This window comes from Syngnathus floridae, unplaced genomic scaffold (genome assembly GCF_059516105.1).
Source record: "Syngnathus floridae isolate MCC-2025c unplaced genomic scaffold, RoL_Sflo_1.0 HiC_scaffold_46, whole genome shotgun sequence".
NCBI lineage: Eukaryota > Metazoa > Chordata > Actinopteri > Syngnathiformes > Syngnathidae > Syngnathus > Syngnathus floridae.
This window is the reverse complement of record NW_028284075.1, coordinates 112765-126774: the sequence shown is the minus strand read 5'-3', so window position 1 is coordinate 126774 and position 14010 is coordinate 112765. Positions and strand designations below refer to the sequence as shown.

The 14010-nt window shown below is 43.2% G+C and overlaps 2 long non-coding RNA genes across 2 annotated transcripts; both read left to right on the top strand.

Annotated features, from left to right (window-relative positions):
- LOC148378410 (uncharacterized) lies at positions 1-2535 on the top strand. Its single transcript, XR_015855892.1, has 3 exons — positions 1-435; positions 617-860; positions 2425-2535. It is a non-coding gene; the product is annotated as an uncharacterized LOC148378410 (long non-coding RNA).
- A 2118-nt stretch (positions 2536-4653) lies between these two features.
- On the top strand, positions 4654-13473 carry LOC148378409 (uncharacterized). The gene is made up of 4 exons (XR_015855910.1): positions 4654-4732; positions 6577-6665; positions 13090-13119; positions 13310-13473. It is a non-coding gene; the product is annotated as an uncharacterized LOC148378409 (long non-coding RNA).
- The last annotated feature ends 537 nt before the right edge of the window (positions 13474-14010 follow it).

The window sequence follows — 14010 nt, the reverse complement described above, 5'->3', positions numbered from 1 at the left end:
GAGAGTTAACTTGTTTAAAAGAGAGTGGGCAGAAGAATTATTTAATTTATTTAAATCTATTTGGTGTGTGCGCCATTATGTCAATGCATAACAACTGTAAGTCTACTAAACAAAACAGCGGTTGCTATTTGACGTCTGCCACGTCGTGGTCACGTGACGCGGACGTGACGTCGACGCCTACTTTACATCCCACCGATCACAGGACTCCTCGGCTGCATAACCGTGCCCCCTTCCCAACCAATCGGATTTGCTATACGCGAAAACGACGCCAATGGAAAGAGCTTCCGCCCAAATTTAAATCCGTGGGCGTGGCTCGCAGCAGGAAGTAGGAAAATGGCGGCGATGTTGACAAAGACACAGCGGATGGTAACATACGACTAACAAGAGAAATATTTTTATTTTCTGCTTGCAACTGGACCGTCCAGAGCGTACACGGTAAGTACAACTCATCGTTTTTAAAAAGAAGTACTTTTGTTGCCCTGAAAAGCGAGTGAGCGTGGCGTTTGTGGGGGACGTCGAATTTCGACGATTCTTTCTGGTCAACGGTTGTAAATGATTGTGTTGATTAAAAAAGAAAACTTGATGTAACTCTACTTTTAACTGCCGTTTCAGATAGATTTGGAATTGCATCACATCCAATTTTGCCTAGAGCGTACACGGTAAGTAACACTCGTTGTGTTTAAGGAGATTTACGTTTGTAATAGCAGAAGTGTAGCCGCGTTGCGTTGTACGTGTGAATGTTGGTCCGGGCGAAATGTTAATGTTTAATTTCATTCCTTTAGGTTCCACGGTGTTTGTTGGCTGCAAGTTTTCCACTGCAAGAAGAGGCTCATATCATTGACCAGGAGCGAGCTACAATGGTGAGTAGCCATAACATTTATGTTAAACACTTCCTATTTCATGTCTAACAGTACTTGATTTAACAAATAACCATAAATAAATACAGTGTGGGCACTGAAGTTAACATATGTGATTATACTGCCTAATCTGTCACCGAGTAGATTGTTGCAAAGTAATATAAGATCCAAAGTTGTAATTCAGAATAGTTTTCAAAAGAAGGCCATTAGAATTATATACAAGTCTGATTACCCTGAACAAGCTATTAATTAAATCACAAATTCTTCAATTCAAAGATTTGGTAGATTATCAGACAAATAATGTCTAACAGTAATTGATTTAACACATCACGATAAGTAGATTGAGTGTGGGCACTCTCAAGTTAACATATGTGATTATACTGCCTAATCTGTTACAGAGTATGTTGTTGCCAAGTAATGTAGAATAGATCCAAAGTAGTAATCCAGAATAGTTTTGAAGAGGCCATTAGAATGATAAACAAATCTGATTACCTTGAACATAATAACAAGCTAAGTGTTTAATATGTCCTATGAAGTCAAAATTGGGCACCATCATGTGGTGAAATTTGGAATTGCATCACATCCAATTTTGCCTGGGAACAAACAGATTACATAAATCTTAGTTTTGAATAAGCCACTCCTTCTCAAACAAGTAAACTCTGCCCATTTTGCGCAGTAGATGTTCTGTTAATATCTAGTATTTATACAAAGTCATAATTTAAATTGCTTTCAACCTTCATTCATCGGTTCAACCAACATTACTCGCTCTTATTACCAACTTGTATTGATTTAACTAAGCGTTTAATACTTCCTATCAGGTCTCAAATCGAGATTTGGCAAAATACAATTTCAGCAAATCCAATTTTGCCAGGGAACAAAAATAGATTAAATAAACTAAATAAGTCCTCTTCCCATTAAATAAATCAGAAAAGTCTGTCTTGTAACCAGTCCTCTTCAAACAAGTAAAGTCTGCCCATTTTGTGCCGTAGATTTTGTGTCTATGCCTAGTATTTAAACAAAATCATAATTTAAACGACTTCTTTCCTTCATTCACTTTGGAAATTTGGAATTGCAGCAAATCGAATTTTGGCAGGGAACAAAAATAGATCAATTAAACTAAATAAGTCTTCTTCCCATTAAATAAATTAAAAAAGTCTGTCTTGTAACCAGTCCTTTTCAAACAAGTAAAGTCTGCCCATTTTGTGCCGTCGATTTTGTGTTAATGCCTAGTATTTATACAAAATCATAATTTAAAGGACTTCATTCCTTCATTCACTTTGGAAATTTGGAATTGCAGCACATCAAATTTTGCCTGGGAAGAAAAGTAGATTAAATAAATTTAATAAGTCTTACTACTTCCCATTAAATAAATTAAATACGTCTTACTTGTTCCCACTCCTTTTCAAAACAGTAGTTTAAAACGAGGGCCCTTCACTCAATCTTTAACCTCAACCCCGCACGTTGTGTTGTATCTGTGAATGTTGGTTGTGGCCAGATGATAGTTTTCTTTCATTCGTTTAGGTTCCAAGAAAACTTGATGTAACTCTACTTTTAACTGCCGTTTCAGATAAGCGGGTATTACGTCGCAGTCAAATGCCGCGGATATGACGTAATTGCCCGAACCTCCGCCAAAATTCAAATCTGTTGGCGCGATGGCCGTGAGCCACTGAGCAGCGACGATTATCAACAGAAATATCTTTATTTTCTGCTTGCAACTGGACCGTCTAGAGCGTACACGGTAAGTAACACTCATTGTGTTTAAGGAGATTTACGTTTGTAATAGCAGAAGTGTAGCCGCGTTGCGTTGTACGTGTGAAAATTGGTCGAGGCGAAATGTTAATGTTTAATTTCATTCCTTTAGGTTCCACGGTGTTTGTTGGCTGCAAGTTTTCCACTGCAAGAAGAGGCTCGTATCATTGACCAGGAGCGAGCTACAATGGTGAGTAGCCATAACATTTATGTTAAACACTTCCTATTTCATGTCTAACAGTACTTGATTTAACAAATAACCATAAATAAATACAGTGTGGGCACTGAAGTTAACATATGTGATTATACTGCCTAATCTGTCACGGAGTAGATTGTTGCAAAGTAATATAAGATCCAAAGTTGTAATTCAGAATAGTTTTCAAAAGAAGGCCATTAGAATTATATACAAGTCTGATTACCCTGAACAAGCTATTAATTAAATCACAAATTCTTCAATTCAAAGATTTGGTAGATTATCAGACAAATAATGTCTAACAGTAATTGATTTAACACATCACGATAAGTAGATTGAGTGTGGGCACTCTCAAGTTAACATATGTGATTATACTGCCTAATCTGTTACAGAGTATGTTGTTGCCAAGTAATGTAGAATAGATCCAAAGTAGTAATCCAGAATAGTTTTGAAGAGGCCATTAGAATGATAAACAAATCTGATTACCTTGAACATAATAACAAGCTAAGTGTTTAATATGTCCTATGAAGTCAAAATTGGGCACCATTATGTGGTGAAATTTGGAATTGCATCACATCCAATTTTGCCTGGGAACAAACAGATTACATAAATCTTAGTTTTGAATAAGCCACTCCTTCTCAAACAAGTAAACTCTGCCCATTTTGCGCAGTAGATGTTCTGTTAATATCTAGTATTTATACAAAGTCATAATTTAAATTGCTTTCAACCTTCATTCATCGGTTCAACCAACATTACTCGCTCTTATTACCAACTTGTATTGATTTAACTAAGCGTTTAATACTTCCTATCAGGTCTCAAATCGAGATTTGGCAAAATACAATTTCAGCAAATCCAATTTTGCCAGGGAACAAAAATAGATTAAATAAACTAAATAAGTCCTCTTCCCATTAAATAAATCAGAAAAGTCTGTCTTGTAACCAGTCCTCTTCAAACAAGTAAAGTCTGCCCATTTTGTGCTGTAGATTTTGTGTCTATGCCTAGTATTTAAACAAAATCATAATTTAAACGACTTCTTTCCTTCATTCACTTTGGAAATTTGGAATTGCAGCAAATCGAATTTTGGCAGGGAACAAAAATAGATCAATTAAACTAAATAAGTCTTCTTCCCATTAAATAAATTAAAAAAGTCTGTCTTGTAACCAGTCCTTTTCAAACAAGTAAAGTCTGCCCATTTTGTGCCGTCGATTTTGTGTTAATGCCTAGTATTTATACAAAATCATAATTTAAAGGACTTCATTCCTTCATTCACTTTGGAAATTTGGAATTGCAGCACATCAAATTTTGCCTGGGAAGAAAAGTAGATTAAATAAATTTAATAAGTCTTACTACTTCCCATTAAATAAATTAAATACGTCTTACTTGTTCCCACTCCTTTTCAAAACAGTAGTTTAAAACGAGGGCCCTTCACTCAATCTTTAACCCCAACCCCGCACGTTGTGTTGTATCTGTGAATGTTGGTTGTGGCCAAATGATAGTTTTCTTTCATTCGTTTAGGTTCCAAGAAAACTTGATGTAACTCTACTTTTAACTGCCGTTTCAGATAAGCGGGTATTACGTCGCAGTCATGTGCCGTGGATATGACGTAATTGCCCGAACCTCCGCCAAAATTCAAATCTGTTGGCGCGATGGCCGTGAGCCACTGAGCAGCGACGATTATCAACAGAAATATCTTTATTTTCTGCTTGCAACTGGACCGTCTAGAGCGTACACGGTAAGTAACACTCATTGTGGTTAAGGAGATTTACGTTTGTAATAGCAGAAGTGTAGCCGCGTTGCGTTGTACGTGTGAAAATTGGTCGAGGCGAAATGTTAATGTTTAATTTCATTCCTTTAGGTTCCACGGTGTTTGTTGGCTGCAAGTTTTCCACTGCAAGAAGAGGCTCGTATCATTGACCAGGAGCGAGCTACAATGGTGAGTAGCCATAACATTTATGTTAAACACTTCCTATTTCATGTCTAACAGTACTTGATTTAACAAATAACCATAAATAAATACAGTGTGGGCACTGAAGTTAACATATGTGATTATACTGCCTAATCTGTCACGGAGTAGATTGTTGCAAAGTAATATAAGATCCAAAGTTGTAATTCAGAATAGTTTTCAAAAGAAGGCCATTAGAATTATATACAAGTCTGATTACCCTTACTATAACAACAAGCTATTAATTAAATCACAAATTCTTCAATTCAAAGATTTGGTAGATTATCAGACAAATAATGTCTAACAGTAATTGATTTAACACATCACGATAAGTAGATTGAGTGTGGGCACTCTCAAGTTAACAGATATGATTATACTGCCTAATCTGTTACAGAGTATGTTGTTGCCAAGTAATGTAGAATAGATCCAAAGTAGTAATCCAGAATAGTTTTGAAGAGGCCATTAGAATAATAAACAAATCTGATTACCTTGAACATAATAACAAGCTAAGTGTTTAATATGTCCTATGAAGTCAAAATTGGGCACCATCATGTGGTGAAATTTGGAATTGCATCACATCCAATTTTGCCTGGGAACAAACAGATTAAATAAATCTTAGTTTTGAATAAGCCACTCCTTCTCAAACAAGTAAACTCTGCCCATTTCGCGCAGTAGATGTTCTGTTAATATCTAGTATTTATACAAAGTCATAATTTAAATTGCTTTCAACCTTCATTCATCGGTTCAACCAACATTACTCGCTCTTATTACCAACTTGTATTGATTTAACTAAGCGTTTAATACTTCCTATCAGGTCTCAAGGCAAGATTTGGCAAAATACAATTTCAGCAAATCCAATTTTGCCAGGGAACAAAAATAGATTAAATAAACTAAATAAGTCTTCTTCCCATTAAATAAATCAGAAAAGTCTGTCTTGTAACCAGTCCTCTTCAAACAAGTAAAGTCTGCCCATTTTGTGCCGTAGATTTTGTGTCTATGCCTAGTATTTAAACAAAATCATAATTTAAACGACTTCTTTCCTTCATTCACTTTGGAAATTTGGAATTGCAGCAAATCGAATTTTGCCAGGGAACAAAAATAGATCAATTAAACTAAATAAGTCTTCTTCCCATTAAATAAATTAAAAAAGTCTGTCTTGTAACCAGTCCTTTTCAAACAAGTAAAGTCTGCCCATTTTGTGCCGTCGATTTTGTGTTAATGCCTAGTATTTATACAAAATCATAATTTAAAGGACTTCATTCCTTCATTCACTTTGGAAATTTGGAATTGCAGCACATCAAATTTTGCCTGGGAAGAAAAGTAGATTAAATAAATTTAATAAGTCTTACTACTTCCCATTAAATAAATTAAATACGTCTTACTTGTTCCCACTCCTTTACAAAAAAGTAGTTTAAAACGAGGTCCCTTCACTCAACCTTTAACCCTATTTATTCACCTTCTAGGCTAAGTGTTAAAGGCTAAGTGTTAAAGGCTAAGTGTTAAAGGCTAAGTGTTAGAGGCTAAGTGCCAGAGGCTAGGCGCCAGAGGCGAGTTTTTGTGGGCTGAAGTTTTAGTGGGGTTAGTGTGAATACAATCCAAAAGAATACAACAGAATACAATACAATAGAATATAATACATAGATTAAATTCAATAGCTCTTACTACTTCCCATTAAATAAATTAAATACGTCTTACTTGTTCCCAATCCTTTTCAAAAAAGTAGTTTAAAACGAGGGCCCTTCACTCAACCTTTAACCTCAACCCCGCACGTCACATTGTGTTGTATCTGTGAATGTTGGTTGTGGCCAAATGATAGTTTTCTTTCATTCGTTTAGGTTCCACGGTGTTTGTTGGCTATGTTTTCCACTGTCAGAAGGATGAAAATACAAAGTACAACGCTTGGACGTGGGCGAAGACGTCACCGGTGAGTCCTTCCTTCCTATTTATTTACCTTCTAGATGCTAGAGGCTAAGTGTTAGAGGCTAAGTGTTAGAGGCTAAGTGTTAAACACAATACGAACAACACAACGATACTGCACTGAACAACACGATACCGCACTGAGAAACACGATACCGCACTGAACAGCACGATACCGCACTGAACAACACCATGCCGCACTGAACACCATGCCACACTGAACAACACCATCCCGCACTGAACAACACCATGCCGCACTAAACAACACCATGCCGCACTGAACAACACCATGCCTCACTGAACGACACCATGCCGCACTGAAAGACACCATGCCGCACTGAACGACACCATGCCGCACTGAAAGACACCATCCCGCACTGAACACCATGCCGCACTGAACAACACCATCCTGCACTGAACAACACCATCCCGCACTGAACAACACCATGCCGCACTGAACAACATTATGCCGCACTGAACATTATGCCGCATTGAACAACACCATGCCGCACTGAACAACACCATGCCGCACTGAACAACATTATGCCGCACTGAACAACACCATGCCGCACTGAACAACACCATGCCGCACTGAACAACACCATGCCGCACTGAACAACATTATGCCGCACTGAACAACACCATGCCGCACTGAACAACACCATCCTGCACTGAACAACACCATTCCGCATTGAACACCATGCCGCACTGAACAACACCATGCCGCACTGAACAACACCATCCCGCACTGAACAACACCATCCCGCACTGAACAACACCATGCCGCACTGAACAACATTATGCCGCACTGAACAACATTATGCCGCACTGAACAACACCATGCCGCACTGAACAACACCATGCCGCACTGAACAACACCATGCCGCACTGAACAACATTATAACGCACTGAACAACGCCATCCCGCACTGAACAACACCATGCCGCACTAAACAACATTATGCCGCACTGAACAACATTATGCCGAAATGAACAACACCATGCCGCACTGAACAACACCATGCCGCACTGAACAACACCATCCTGCACTGAACAACACCATCCCGCACTGAACAACACCATGCCGCACTGAACAACACCATGCCGCACTGAACAACACCATGCCGCAATGAACAACACCATCCCGCACTGAACAACATTATGCCGCACTGAACAACATTATGCCGCACTAAACAACATTATGCCGCACTGAACAACACCATGCCGCACTGAACAACACCATCCTGCACTGAACAACACCATCCCGCACTGAACAACACCATGCCGCACTGAACAACATTATGGCGCACTGAACAACATTATGCCGCACTGAACAACACCATGCCGCACTGAACAACACCATGCCGCACTGAACAACACCATGCCGCAATGAACAACACCATCCCGCACTGAACAACACCATGCCGCACTGAGCAACACCATGCCGCACTGAACAACACCATCCTGCACTGAACAACACCATGCCGCACTGAACAACACCATTCCGCACTGAACAACACCATGCCGCACTGAACAACATTACGCTGCACTGAACAACACCATGCCGCACTGAACAACACCATGCCGCACTGAACAACACCATGCCGCATTGAACAACACCATGCCGCATTGAACAACACCATGCCGCACTGAACAACACCATCCTGCACTGAACAACACCATGCCGCATTGAACAACACCATGCCGCACTGAACAACACCATCCTGCACTGAACAACACCATCCCGCACTGAACAACACCATCCCGCATTGAACAACACCATCCTGCACTGAACAACACCATGCCGCACTGAACAACACCATGCCGCACTGAACAACACCATTCCGCACTGAACAACACCATGCCGCACTGAACAACACCATCCTGCACTGAACAACACCATCCCGCACTGAACAACACCATGCCGCATTGAACAACACCATCCTGCACTGAACAACACCATCCTGCACTGAACAACACCATGCCGCACTGAACAACACCATGCCGCACTGAACAACACCATGCCGCACTGAACAACACCATGCCGCACTGAACAACATTATGCCGCACTGAACAACATTATGTCGCACTGAACAACACCATGCCGCACTGAACAACACCATGCCGCACTGAACAACATTATGCCGCACTGAAAAACACCATGCCGCACTGAACAACACCATCCCGCACTGAACAACACCATGCCGCATTGAACAACACCATGCCGCACTGAACAACACCATGCTGCACTGAACAACATTATGCTGCACTGAACAACACGATCCTGCATTGAACAACACCATGCCGCACTGAACAACACCATCCTGCACTGAACAACACCATCCTGCACTGAACAACACCACCCCGCACTGAACAACACGATCCCGCATTGAACACCATCCCGCACTGAACAACACCATGCCGCACTGAACAACACCATTCCGCACTGAACAACACCATGCCGCACTGAACAACACCATGCCGCACTGAACAACACCATGCCGCACTGAACAACACCATGCCGCACTGAACAACATTATGCCGCACTGAACAACACCATGCCGCACTGAACAACACCATCCCGCACTGAACAACACCATGCCGCATTGAACAACACCATGCCGCACTGAACAACACCATCCTGCACTGAACAACACCATCCCGCACTAAACAACACCATGCCGCACTGAACAACATTATGGCGCACTGGACAACATTATGCCGCACTGAACAACACCATGCCGCACTGAACAACACCATGCCGCACTGAACAACACCATGCCGCACTGAACAACACCATGCCGCACTGAACAACATTATGCCGCACTGAACAACATTATGGCGCACTGGACAACATTATGCCGCACTGAACAACACCATGCCGCACTGAACAACACCATCCTGCACTGAACAACACCATTCCGCACTGAACAACACCATGCCGCACTGAACAACATTACGCTGCACTGAACAACACCATGCCGCACTGAACAACACCATGCCGCACTGAACAACACCATGCCGCATTGAACAACACCATGCCGCATTGAACAACACCATGCCGCACTGAACAACACCATCCTGCACTGAACAACACCATGCCGCATTGAACAACACCATGCCGCACTGAACAACACCATCCTGCACTGAACAACACCATCCCGCACTGAACAACACCATCCCGCATTGAATAACACCATCCTGCACTGAACAACACCATGCCGCACTGAACAACACCATGCCGCACTGAACAACACCATTCCGCACTGAACAACACCATGCCGCACTGAACAACACCATCCTGCACTGAACAACACCATCCCGCACTGAACAACACCATGCCGCATTGAACAACACCATCCTGCACTGAACAACACCATCCTGCACTGAACAACACCATGCCGCACTGAACAACACCATGCCGCACTGAACAACACCATGCCGCACTGAACAACACCATGCCGCACTGAACAACATTATGCCGCACTGAACAACATTATGTCGCACTGAACAACACCATGCCGCACTGAACAACACCATGCCGCACTGAACAACATTATGCCGCACTGAAAAACACCATGCCGCACTGAACAACACCATCCCGCACTGAACAACACCATGCCGCATTGAACAACACCATGCCGCACTGAACAACACCATGCTGCACTGAACAACATTATGCTGCACTGAACAACACGATCCTGCATTGAACAACACCATGCCGCACTGAACAACACCATCCTGCACTGAACAACACCATCCTGCACTGAACAACACCACCCCGCACTGAACAACACGATCCCGCATTGAACACCATCCCGCACTGAACAACACCATGCCGCACTGAACAACACCATTCCGCACTGAACAACACCATGCCGCACTGAACAACACCATGCCGCACTGAACAACACCATGCCGCACTGAACAACACCATGCCGCACTGAACAACATTATGCCGCACTGAACAACACCATGCCGCACTGAACAACACCATCCCGCACTGAACAACACCATGCCGCATTGAACAACACCATGCCGCACTGAACAACACCATCCTGCACTGAACAACACCATCCCGCACTAAACAACACCATGCCGCACTGAACAACATTATGGCGCACTGGACAACATTATGCCGCACTGAACAACACCATGCCGCACTGAACAACACCATGCCGCACTGAACAACACCATGCCGCACTGAACAACACCATGCCGCACTGAACAACATTATGCCGCACTGAACAACACCATGCCGCACTGAACAACACCATGCCGCACTGAACAACACGATCCCGCATTGAACAACACCATCCTGCACTGAACAACACCATGCCGCACTGAACAACACCATGCCGCACTGAACAACACCATTCCGCACTGAACAACACCATGCCGCACTGAACGACACCATCCTGCACTGAACAACACCATCCCGCACTGAACAACACCATGCCGCATTAAACAACACCATGCCGCACTGAACAACACCATCCTGCACTGAACAACACCATGCCGCACTGAACAACACCATGCCGCACTGAACAACACCATGCCGCACTGAACAACATTATGCCGCACTGAACAACATTATGCCGCACTAAACAACATTATGTCGCACTGAACAACACCATGCCGCACTGAACAACACCATGCTGCACTGAACAACATTATGCCGCACTGAACAACACGATCCCGCATTGAACAACACCATCCCGCAGTGAACAACACCATGCCGCATTGAACAACACCATGCCGCACTGAACAACACCATGCTGCACTGAACAACATTATGCTGCACTGAACAACACGATCCTGCATTGAACAACACCATGCCGCACTGAACAACACCATCCTGCACTGAACAACACCATGCCGCACTGAACAACACCATGCCGCACTGAACAACATTATGCCGCACTGAAAAACACCATGCCGCACTGAACAACACCATCCCGCACTGAACAACACCATGCCGCATTGAACAACACCATGCCGCACTGAACAACACCATGCTGCACTGAACAACATTATGCTGCACTGAACAACACGATCCTGCATTGAACAACACCATGCCGCACTGAACAACACCATCCTGCACTGAACAACACCATCCTGCACTGAACAACACCACCCCGCACTGAACAACACGATCCCGCATTGAACAACACCATCCCGCACTGAACAACACCATGCCGCACTGAACAACACCATTCCGCACTGAACAACACCATGCCTCACTGAACAACACCATGCCGCACTGAACAACACCATGCCGCACTGAACAACACCATGCCGCACTGAACAACATTATGCCGCACTGAACAACACCATGCCGCACTGAACAACACCATCCCGCACTGAACAACACCATGCCGCATTGAACAACACCATGCCGCACTGAACAACACCATCCTGCACTGAACAACACCATCCCGCACTAAACAACACCATGCCGCACTGAACAACATTATGGCGCACTGGACAACATTATGCCGCACTGAACAACACCATGCCGCACTGAACAACACCATGCCGCACTGAACAACACCCTGCCGCACTGAACAACACCATGCCGCACTGAACAACATTATGCCGCACTGAACAACACCATGCCGCACTGAACAACACCATGCCGCACTGAACAACACGATCCCGCATTGAACAACACCATCCTGCACTGAACAACACCATGCCGCACTGAACAACACCATGCCGCACTGAACAACACCATTCCGCACTGAACAACACCATGCCGCACTGAACAACACCATCCTGCACTGAACAACACCATCCCGCACTGAACAACACCATGCCGCATTGAACAACACCATGCCGCACTGAACAACACCATCCCGCACTGAACAACACCATGCCGCATTGAACAACACCATGCCGCACTGAACAACACCATCCTGCACTGAACAACACCATCCCGCACTGAACAACACCATGCCGCACTGAACAACATTATGGCGCACTGAACAACATTATGCCGCACTGAACAACACCATGCCGCACTGAACAACACCATGCCGCACTGAACAACACCATGCCGCACTGAACAACATTATGCCGCACTGAACAACACCATGCCGCACTGAACAACACCATGCCGCACTGAACAACACCATGCCGCACTGAACAACACGACGTCGCACTGAACAACACGACGCCGCACAGAACAACACGACGCCGCACAGAATAACACAATACCGCACAGAACAACACAATACCGCACAAACAGTTTTAGATAATATTACGTCGCAGTCATGTGACGCGGACATGACGTCAATAGGCGGAACTCACGGCAAAATTATAATCCGTGGGCGTGGCTTGCAACAGGAAGTAGGAAAGCGGCAGTTCTGGCAAACAAGACACAGCTGTTAGTAACACGATGACTAACAAGGCAAATATTTTTGTTTTCAGCTTGCAACTTGACCGTCTAGAGCGTACAAGGTAATTACAACTGTTTTTTTTTAGCCCTGAAAAGCGAGGGAGTGTGGCGTTTGGGAGGAATGTCGAACTCGGCGTCTGCTTCCAGCCACAGACGCCAAATTTCGACGATTATTTCGACTGGTCAACGGTTGTAAATTATTGCGTTGACTAAAAACTTTATTTAACTCTACTCTTAACTTTGCCGTTTCAGATATGCGGGTATTACACCGCGGAAATGACGTCAATAGGCTGAACTCTCGCCAAAATTCAAATCTGTGGGCGCAATGGCCTTGAGCGAGACACCGGATACAAACACGACGATTATCAACAGAAATATCTTTATTTTCCGCTTGCAAGTGGACCGTCTAGAGCGTACACGGTAAGTACAACTCATTGTGTTTAAAAAGATTTACGTTTGTGTAGTTTGCGTTGCGTTGTATCTGTGAATGTTGGTTGAGGCTAAATGTTAATGTTTAATTTCATTCCTTTAGGTTCCACGGTGTTTGTTGGCTGTATGTTTTCCACTGCAAGAAGAGGCTCGTATCATTGACCAGCAGGAGCTACAATGGTGAGTACCCCTTTCGTCTTCCATTTATGTTAAACACTTCCTATTTCATGTCTAACAGTACTCGATTTAACAAATAACCATAAATAAATACAGTGTGGGCAGTCACGTTAACATATGTGATTATCCTGCCTAATATGTTTATCACAAATATGTCACTAATCACTAATATGTTTATTTGTTTATCACAACACCTTTGGACCTTCAGCAATCGATTATTTACCTTCATCTACATAGAGACAGAACGATGGTGTCTTAAACATCTCATTCATTTCACCAAATAACTTCACGCAGGTGGATAACGGCCGTCTCGGTCACGCTATGTTGCGTGATGCAGTTTTGAAGAA